Genomic DNA, 10,127 nt, shown 5'->3' with positions numbered 1-10,127 from the left:
GCATCACTGTTTTTCAGCCATGTTTGTTATGTTCCCATGGAGACTTATGTCTCACACACTAAAGCCACTACTCACTCCTCTTCTGCACACATTAAAAAAACTCACTTATTAGAGGCACACATACAAATACTAAACCAAACACCTTTGGAAATAAGTCAGGTATATTAACATGTCAGTGATAGCTGTCTTCAGTAGCACATTTTTGTTTCAATAACAAATCCCTATGGGAGAGGTAGGCATCCTCAGAGTTTGGACATTTAAAGTCTGAGTCCTCTGGAGGTCTTATTCACAGCTGAGTGTGACAGAGAATTATTTCTATTTCAGTAGGTTTTGATCAGGCTTCTGACATACTGCACACATAAACAATAATTCTAACTAAAACTCATGAACACTTATTCTAACTAAAAATTTGCTTCTTTAAACCCTATTTTCAGGAAAACTAGCCCACAGAATGCAACAGAACTGTTTGGGTAGGAGTCTTATAAAAAAGCTAAGGGATTTATGTTGATCATAGTAAAAGCCCTGAAAAAACATATATGCAGAGGGAATGGGATGCCCTGCTCTTGAAATACTGCAGAAGGCAGCAGCTTAATTAAGGTCCTTTCTCAGATGCTTTATTTCTGCTCTGCTTCTTTGGTTCATCTTGTCTGTATATTCCCATTGTGAAGATCAGTTTGCATAGCTACTTTCTTCCTGTTCCCTATTATTGCTCACACTACTTTTCATTAGCTTTGAGTCAGCTTTCTTTCCTCCTTGGCATTAACTTGAATAAACAGACTTCTTTAAGAATCTATCTCTCTATCCAAACTTGGAACAAAATATGGTTTGGGAGATAGAATAATTAGTACCTTCTGCAACAACAGAAATCGTAACATCGGGCAAAGCTGCTCCAATAGAAACAGTGAATTTGGGCTCAGGTTCTTTTAACTGTATTTCACTGTCTGAGCAAAAGTTTCATTGTCTCTTCTGGTAGATATCAAAGCAGAATGAAAGTAAGAAAAAATAACTTCTACTCTAGGACTACAAAAGTTAACAGAAGATTTGTCTATGAGCAGCTTGTTTTTGAAGGTAAAATTCACACAGATGAGCTCTTCATGTTACATTCACAGGGTCCGCTTATTGCTTTAAGCCACGATTTACATTAGACATTATTAGTGCCAGGTGTCTAGAGAGAAAATGGAACTTTCCCCTCATGATTCTTATAGAGGCAGGATAACATGCTAGGAGCAAACCACTCCACCTCGGCTCCCACAGAGGTTCTGGGTTTTTGGAGGAATAACTTTGGAGCAGTTAACATAGTCATCCACAGTGGAAAAAGAAACATACTCATAAACCCAAAAAAACAGGGCAACTCTCCTAGTCTCAACGGGTGGTAGCAGGAGGTGGCTCTAAAAGGAAGTAAAATGCTTTAGTTTATTGCAAGAAGTACTTTTAACTTCACGCTAAACTGGGATGGAGATATATACCTAACTGGGACTGCAGGGCTCTGCATTTAGAACCATCTTCGATGAAAGGAAACCAAATCCCAAGCTCATTGAAGTCAATGGCAACATTCCCACCGACTTCAATGGGAACAGGACATAGCCCACAGTCATTAGAGAATTACTAAGAACGTAAATTTATTTAAATGCAGATATGACAAACTTCTGTTTGTGATGGCTTCTCATAGAAAAGATTCTGGTAATAATAAGAACTGACTTTGTTATTTCCATTCTAGCAAAAGTATTAGACAGCTACTCTACTTAGCTCAAAATGTGCTTAAGTCATTAAAGAAAAACAGGATACCACACCCAGTTTATAAAGCACACATTCTTAATGAAGCCACTTTTTAAAGGACTCAGACTGATTTTCTCAGAGAATAACAGTTGCTAGAAAGCAAAGGGATGAATTTAGAGAGGTTTTTCTTCCAAAATGTATAATACTGAAGCATCAGAAGACAGAATTTTGGTGTTGCTGGCTTTGAAATTTGCATGTAAACAATGGGAAAAGATTCAAAATTTCTAATTTAGAGACTTGTTACATTTAAAAGCAGCAAAAGTTCAGTGTTCTGTGTTCCTGAAAGGGTGGACAGTGTAGTCCCTCACTCCTTCCACAGGCAATAAAAGGCACAGTATGTGATGTAGCTTGCCTAGAGCACCCAATTCTAGTTTGACACATAGGTCTGCTAGTGGTAAACCACCCTCAGTGATGACATGATAAAGAGTCCATAAGTAGTTCAATAGATAGTAAAGCTCTTGAAAAAGTAGGACTGTTTCCTGAAAAGATGTCAGGAGGACTCCTATGCAACCCACACAAACAGCTCCTTTCTGGGTTTCGGAGGTTTTTTTGAGCTTTTCAATTTCTCATGTATTTCCCCAGCCAAAGTATAGATTAAAGTAATTTCAGTACTGCAATTTGAGGGATGCCATAACATTAAATTACACCCACTTAAATAATTACACCTCTTTAGCTACAAATGATAAAATAAACGTATCATGTTTAGTGTATGTACTTTGCATGCAGTCATATAGCAGTTTACATGCAGAGCTTTTCCCAAAGTAGCAGAGGGGGAAAAAGTCCTTCTGGAAATCTTTACTATTACGCTAACATTTGATTGTGGGAAACAATAACTCAAATGAGGCAAAGGTTATGGTAGAAAAATAAATGTAATCAAATGGGAATAAAAGCTATATATAGAAGGGCAAGTTCCAATCAGAGTACTTTATTCTCACTCTTAAACTCGATTAATTGTTCAGAGGAATATGATGCTTAAATTATTATCTTCTTCTGTTAGCTTTATGAACTTCTCTTTGCATACATGCCCTCTCAGAACATACACAGCTAATGAAAGCTTATTTTTAGTATCTTTTTTCAAGTGGGCTATAACATAACAGAAAACATGTGAGATAAGGAGGAAGTAGATGCTATGGCAGAGGGTAAGAAAGAGAATAATTTTGCAGCCAAAAAAATCCGACTTTACAACAGGCAGTGAGGACTTCCTCACATTTTATTCTTTATTCCAGGGAAAAGAAAGAATATCTTAACTCTTATAAGAGCTAATAAAAACACCATCAGAAATCCCATCCGTTGCTATTTTAATCCACAGCACAGAATGTATTTGTCTCTGGTCCTCCCGGGTGTCCAGTTCATGGAAGACATCAGCTGTAGTTGCCTTTATCTCCAAAGGCAGGGTACTTTTGTCCAGTTTGCTGTCGTTTGCATTTTGTCAGTTGCCTTCCCAGAAGGTGGTTATGCACATCATCACAAATAACTCATCTGCTCCACTCTGGCTGCCACACACCTGGTTTCTTTGTAAAACATATTTGAAAATATATCGGAAAAGAAAGGAAAGAGGATGCTGGAAGGGTATTAATCGTTTGGTCTTTAGGAGCAGTTCACTACCCCGTCATATAGCAATGCTAGAGATATATCACAGTCTAAACATGGCTCTGAATTTGGATCTGAATTCCAATTGAGGCAAAATCTAGTTTACGTAAATATTTGTGTTGGATTATTTTAGAGATAGACTTTTTTGCTGAAATTTTTGAGGAAAACTTGATTCCATTTCCTCAAAACTGCCCTTGGCTTTTACCATTTCAGTCTGAGGCAACATCCTGTTTTAGGACCCATAGCCCCAGGCATTTGATTGAAACCTATGCCATCCACAGGGCCCATTATATCAGATTTTCTTGAAGCATACCTCCAGGATTAGGCTATGCACAAAAACAGCTGGAGTGACATGCTTCTGTTTTTTCTCCTATGTTTAGATCAGCAAGGGTTTGAGAAAGACATAGCTTTGGTCCTTGCCTGGAGGCATATGACAACTCAAAGCAGCCAAGAGGGAAGTGAAACTTGGGGGCACCAGGCGCACCTTCAACTTATGTGCTACTTAAATGCCTACTGGTTGCATATCCATCGGGAGAGACAGAGAGTGATCAGGCATGGCTGTGTAGCTCAGCGGTTACACACGGCCCTGGGAGGTAGGGGTGCAGTCCCACAGCAGGCAGGGTATGGCTATTAAGAGCAGCTGTGAAGCTGACAGGACTATCGGACACAATCAGCAGCTGACAGGGTACTGGGGAATATAATTCATCCTGGGAATAACCACATGGCCGTGTTTCCCAAACCAAGTGAAAAAACAATAAGAACAAAAAAAAAAACCAAAAACAAAACAAAAACAAAAAAAAAAAACAAAGACCAAGTATTTCCCTTTGTCCCCCTTCCACAAGGTTTTAAAGTCTTGGGATTGAAAAAGAAAAGATAAAGCAATTTTTTCTGAAGAAGAATGAAAATAGCATTTGAAAAAATGGTTTCTCCTGTCTCCTGAAGTCTGTCCAGTTCTTTTCAATTTTTTGGAGACTAGGGTTCTCTGCAGGAATGGGAGGAACTGTGCAGAATGGACACATCTACCAAACCAAGCAGACTGTGAATGAACATGCCTAAAATTCCCAGGAAAATCGTGGCATGCTCAAACCATGGATTCAGAGGGGAGAGAAACTGACTCAAAACAAAAGCCCTTCCTTGGTGGTGCATGAGCAAGGTGATATCCTGCCGAAATACATCCCCTGAGGATCATAACAGCGCTCGGGCAGCAGATGAGCCCAGGAACTGGCAGCCAGCAGGGACCAAGCAATATCAGTGCTCACAGCATTAGGAAGCAGCCCAGCAGCAGCCCTGGGAATGTCAGCAGACACCGTCCACTGGATTGAAAGAGCCAGGCCCATGAGCCCAGCACTGATGTTCTGCAACCAAGTAAAACACTATCTAAAAGCATGATCTTTATAAATGTCTATAGTATAGATAATACAGGATTTTAGAGATTACAGTCTTGTGATTATAAAAATCTATATTTTTCAACAGAATTCAATGTATTATCCTGTTGTCTTCAGGGAACTTCATAGAGTCCTTCTGTGCTTCACAGCATTTCCAGGTACAGGGTAATTATCACAACATTTTGTGACTGGCGAACTAGGAGCAGAGAAATATTCATCACAAACTTTATGCAGCTCGTCACCATCAAAGGGTGATCCCTTATTTTAACAATAGCCTGACTGTTTATACAGGTAGCATTCCTCAATAATCATCATTAGTTACATTTTTAGGATTGTGCCTCCAGTCAACTTAATACCATTATATCTACTGTAAAAAAGGATCTTGACTTTGTGTGATATAGGTACTGTCCAGACCTCACACTGGTTTGTTCCTGCTGTGAACCAGGGATATAGATGCTAGATATAGATACTATAGGCATGGACACAATTAAAAGCAGAAGCCAGAGGAAATACATCACAACATCAGTAAACACACTGCACGTGTTTCAAATCTCATCTTTCTTGGTAAGTCAGTCTACTGTCCCTCACATACACATTGAATTTGGTCTAAAAGTCTGCGAAGTGAACAGATGTGCTGCTGCCAGCACTCCTGACAGGGTCCCAGCCAAGTCAGGATTGCCTGACTCCACGTATAATAACTCTTACAGACTGCTGCCAGGAAGCTCAGCAATAGCACACTGCTATGGAGAATTTATATAGTTATTTCTGTATGAAGAAGAAATTGGAGCTCCAATGTGATCAATGTGTTTGTTCTCCTCTGATATGTTTGTAAGACCTAGCACACCCCCCTTAGCAAAGGTTCTGTCACTTGGGAATTCAATCATGGAATTATGCAGCAGAGAGTGTAGTCTCTCCCTAGAGCATATTTTCCTTTCAATTTCTAGACGTAGTTCACAGTGTCCTGAAAATTCCTCTCTTAAAGACATGTGCTTAATGTGAGGAGGTAATAGGTGTTACATACTTGGGATAATTCCTCCTGTATCATGCCTTGCTTCTTCATTCTGTTTGAACCAAAGATGGGCATATGAGGTTGGAGCTCAGCAGACTCTTTTTGCTGTGATCTGATTTTAAACTTTCCTCTGAGCTGCTCAGATACTAACTGGTGTTCATATCACAGTTCATGATTCATTTGTAGGTGCAACTGTGGAGTTTTCTCATCCTTTCCCACTCACCTCTGAGATTTGCTGTGTGAGGCTCAGCGTAGATCTCCTCTGGGCTCTCACAGGGTTCTCTCCAGCAGCTTACTCTGATTTTGCAAGAGGATGAAGGATGTCACAGACATTTTGAATCATGTCCTAGTGCTCTACACTGTGAAGATCCCATCACCATGGATCTGTGGGTACATGGTGCACAGCACACACAGGAGTCTCATTATGCTTGATATATGAGCATACTTGTCTTCATCTTCTTAGTTGCCTGAAGTTAAGAGGGTGTATGTTGAGCTGAACACCTCAGTCTTCCTAAGAGAGTCTTAAAGAAAGAAGGACTCCAAATTTACAGGTGAACAGCAGTTATTCTGACCACCCTACTTCCCTCATCCATTCATAAAGATGCTTAAACCATTGTATATAGGAGGCTCTAACAGAATTTATCTTGAAAAGTCATGAACACTCCTCAAAGGAATTCAAAGAAGGCAGAAAATAGAAGCAGATTTGAGAAATCACCTGTTCCCCAAGAAGCAGTTTTTCCAAAATTTCTGACTTAGCTTGCAGTGTAGTATAGGGCTTTGCTTTACACTTATTTGTGAGGGCCTGGTGCTTGCAGCCTATGGCAGTTCTGACCTGTTCATTCATTGAATCCCTAAGGTTAACACAGAGCATAAGGACAGGGCTGATGTTTCTTTGCTCAGTAATAAGAACCACAACATTATGCTTATAAAAAGTGAGAGTCTTGAGATAACTTCCTTCCAAATCCCCCGAAGCCTCATATAAAATGGTTCAGTTGTTAACCCTTAAACAAGTGCAGTATTTATTGACATTTTTGTGTTCCTTGCAATCTATATTCAAATCACAACAGCCAACACATCTAGCAGAGTAAAGAAAATGTCTAGTTCCTGTGTGTGGATTGTTACACAACCCAAACAGTTTTCTCTTTTGTGAAGGTTATTTAAAAACAAGGAGCAAGTAAGAAAAGAAAAAACACAAAGAAACTACAGGATATGATTCATAAAAGTCCCACGTCTCCTCTATATGTGCATACAGTCTTCTTTGAAAAAATAAATAGAAGTTTTTGTTGTTTAGCAATGTTCCAGCAAGTAATACACATGCCAGAGAACAAGCAAGCTCAAAACAATAAGCTAAAATTAGAAGAGGCAGATTCAGCATCTGAAGTCACACTTACTTTATAATGTGAAGGCATCTGGAAGAAATATAGTCACATGGACAGTCTGGGTGCTGGCATAAAGACTGTAGCTCTGGAGATTCTTCCATCATCTACAAGCTCTGTGTGGATCCTCAAATAACTCTTTTAATCCTATCTGTGAAAAGAAGCAACTGGCCTGCTTCTGTGGCTGTTGTGAGAATGAAACCCTGGCTGTTTACAAGGATCTTGGATTTTTGTGTTGAGTGCCACAGGAAGAAAAATATTTCTTCAAACCACTCAGTTTTAAAAAGTGCCCAAAAAGTAATTCACTTTGAGCCATTTTGCTATGCAAAGTAAGTCTATTTCTGTTGAAATGGAAGAGACAGAGAAAGACATGGTGCACACTAGTACTGACCATTTGTCAGCACTTCAGTGTTAATATCAATAACATTTTTTTCTGACATATTTTTCTCCTAACTTAAAAGCAATAAAGAAGTTCTGCGCAGCAGATACTTGCTAGCCACAATCAATTCTCAGTAGACCTCATCAACTCAATCAATAAAACACTTAAATCCCTGTAGGAGACATGTTCAGCAACAGTAAGAAGCAGCAAGATCTGTGTAAGAGTCTGTGACTAGGACCACTCTTCCATAGTGTGCCATCAAGCAGTAATCAAAGGAAGAGTTACTTACACCTACAACAGAGGAAAGGACAGCTGTCATGACTACATGCAAATTTTGACGTTACAAAGATGACTCAGGTGGAACTACCTGACAGCACTCTAGATGTACATCTCCAGGTCAGATACGGGCTCTAAAGGAGATAACATGAGCTATGGTAGCTCAATGGAGATGGAAAGATTTCATTGCAAGGCAATACTATATTGCGATGATGCTTCTAATGAAACAATTTCCTGGACATTTAAAAGGAGAACTGGAGCATATTAATTTTTGAAGTTTTTATGTTTTTTTTGCTGTTTACAGATGATACTGCAGCTGTTCTTAAACTATGTGCTCAACTTTCAGTACAAACCCAAACACCCACTGCAGGCTCAGAAGGAGCCAGGACTGGTTCCTTCTGGCTAAGGTGGCAGATTTAGTGACAGACAATACACATTTGCATTTCAGCTAACATAATATGTATTTATATACCACGATTTTGAGGGGACGAGGAGAGGCAGTTGAGAATCAGAGAAATCAATTGCAGGATTATTTTTGGTCTTGTTTCCTAAGAATCAATTATTTTGGTAGCTGGAACAAGGAATCACCAAAATTTTCCCTCCTTATAGACCAAATTAATTAGATTAATTATTGACTCTATTCCAGATTAACTATGGATGTTCCAATAAGGTTCCCAAAATACCTAAAATATGGAGAAAAATATTCAGCTATTAGAGAGCATCCAAAGGAGGGCAACGAAGATGGTGAAGGGCGTTGAGGGGAAGCTGTATGAGGAGCAGCTGAGGTCACTTGGTTTGTTCAGCCTGGAGAAAAGGAGACTGAGGGGAGACCTCATTGCAGTTACAACTTCCTTGGGAGGGGGAGAGGGGAGGCAAGCACTGATCTCTTCTCTACGGTGACCAATGACAGAGCAGGAGGGAATGGTCTGAAGTTGTGTCAGGGGAAGTTTAGGTTGGATATTAGAAGAAGGTTTTTTACCCAGAAGGTGGTTGGGTACTGGAATAGGTTCCCCAGGGAAGTGGTCACAGCACCAAGTGTGACAGAGCTCAAGAAGCGTTTGGACAATGCTCTCAGGCACATGGTGTGACTCTTGGGGATGGTCCTGTGGAGGGCCAGGAGTTGTGGGTCCCTTCCAACTCGGCATATTCTGTGATTCTGTGACATAGCCAAAGTTGGAGAGCAGAATTTAGACAATGAAAGGCAAGAGAAGTTGAGAAGAAAATATTACAAATTACCCCAGTTATCTTTATACTCTTTGCTCCTGTGTAGAGTCTGGTAGAATTGCACACAGCTAGGCTGGGCTTCTGTCCCAGCTAAGATAGGTACTGTGATTATGGAAAATGAACCTATACTAACTTGGGAGAACATAAATATTTGTAATGCATGCTTTTACCTTGATTTATTGATGGATATTTTATTTTGATAACAATAATGTTATCACAGAGTAATATTTAATTAGATCAGTTAAAGAATAATGCATTCAAATGCTGTAACCATCTGATGCTAATGTAAAATGATGTTGTCTGTATGTCAAATACCACAAAATAGGTAATTTGGGATCTTATCAGGAATGTTCAATTCAGTTATTAATAATCTATTAATAATCTATTCATGTGGCAGTCATAACAGGCTGGGTATTTTTCAGTGATATGTGATCAGAGAAGTTCAGCCTGAAGCAGTATACAAGCTAAGACTATAAAGTCTGGACTTTGTAATCCTGGACTCATGCTCTTACTCAGCTTCTAGTAAAGCACAGAACTTCATTTTGGGTTTTTGTTGAACCTGCTCCATTTTACGATCAAACCCAGAAAAGGACATAAGAAGAATTGTGAAACCTTATTTTACAAGTCTCCAAGAGGCCTTATGAATGAAGTACTGTACCTGGGCCACTGTGACAGCAAAGCCAAAAACTGAACTTTTCTCTTTAAAACCAAGAAAGCAACAACCAATCAACCAAAGGTAGCTCTAGTATGCTGAAACCATGATTTTAGTATCCTCCTCCTCTTATTTGGCAGGGGAAAGAGACAGAAATAAAGAAGAGAAGTGGCTCAACACATGCTCATTCAGTTCTATCTCACTATTTACCCTTTCTGACAAAGAGCCATCCAACTCTTGCTACTCTTTTCAAAGCTGCCAATGAAAAGAAAGATTTTTCCTGGGGAGGAGGATCTCCAGGGGAAGAAGTGAAAAAGCATCAGAGAGGGAATATGGAAGAATTCACTACTACCCACCTACAGGAGATTCCTAGAAGCATTGTTAGCCTGAAGGTTTACAAAAACTCACTCCACATCTCAAAGGAAAGGCCAATTCTGGCAGGTTGATTTTAAAGCAGCAA

Source organism: Lepidothrix coronata, unplaced genomic scaffold, assembly GCF_001604755.1.
Source record: "Lepidothrix coronata isolate B3197 unplaced genomic scaffold, Lepidothrix_coronata-1.0 Scaffold106, whole genome shotgun sequence".
NCBI classification, from domain to species: domain Eukaryota; kingdom Metazoa; phylum Chordata; class Aves; order Passeriformes; family Pipridae; genus Lepidothrix; species Lepidothrix coronata.
This window is presented reverse-complemented; position numbering follows the sequence as displayed.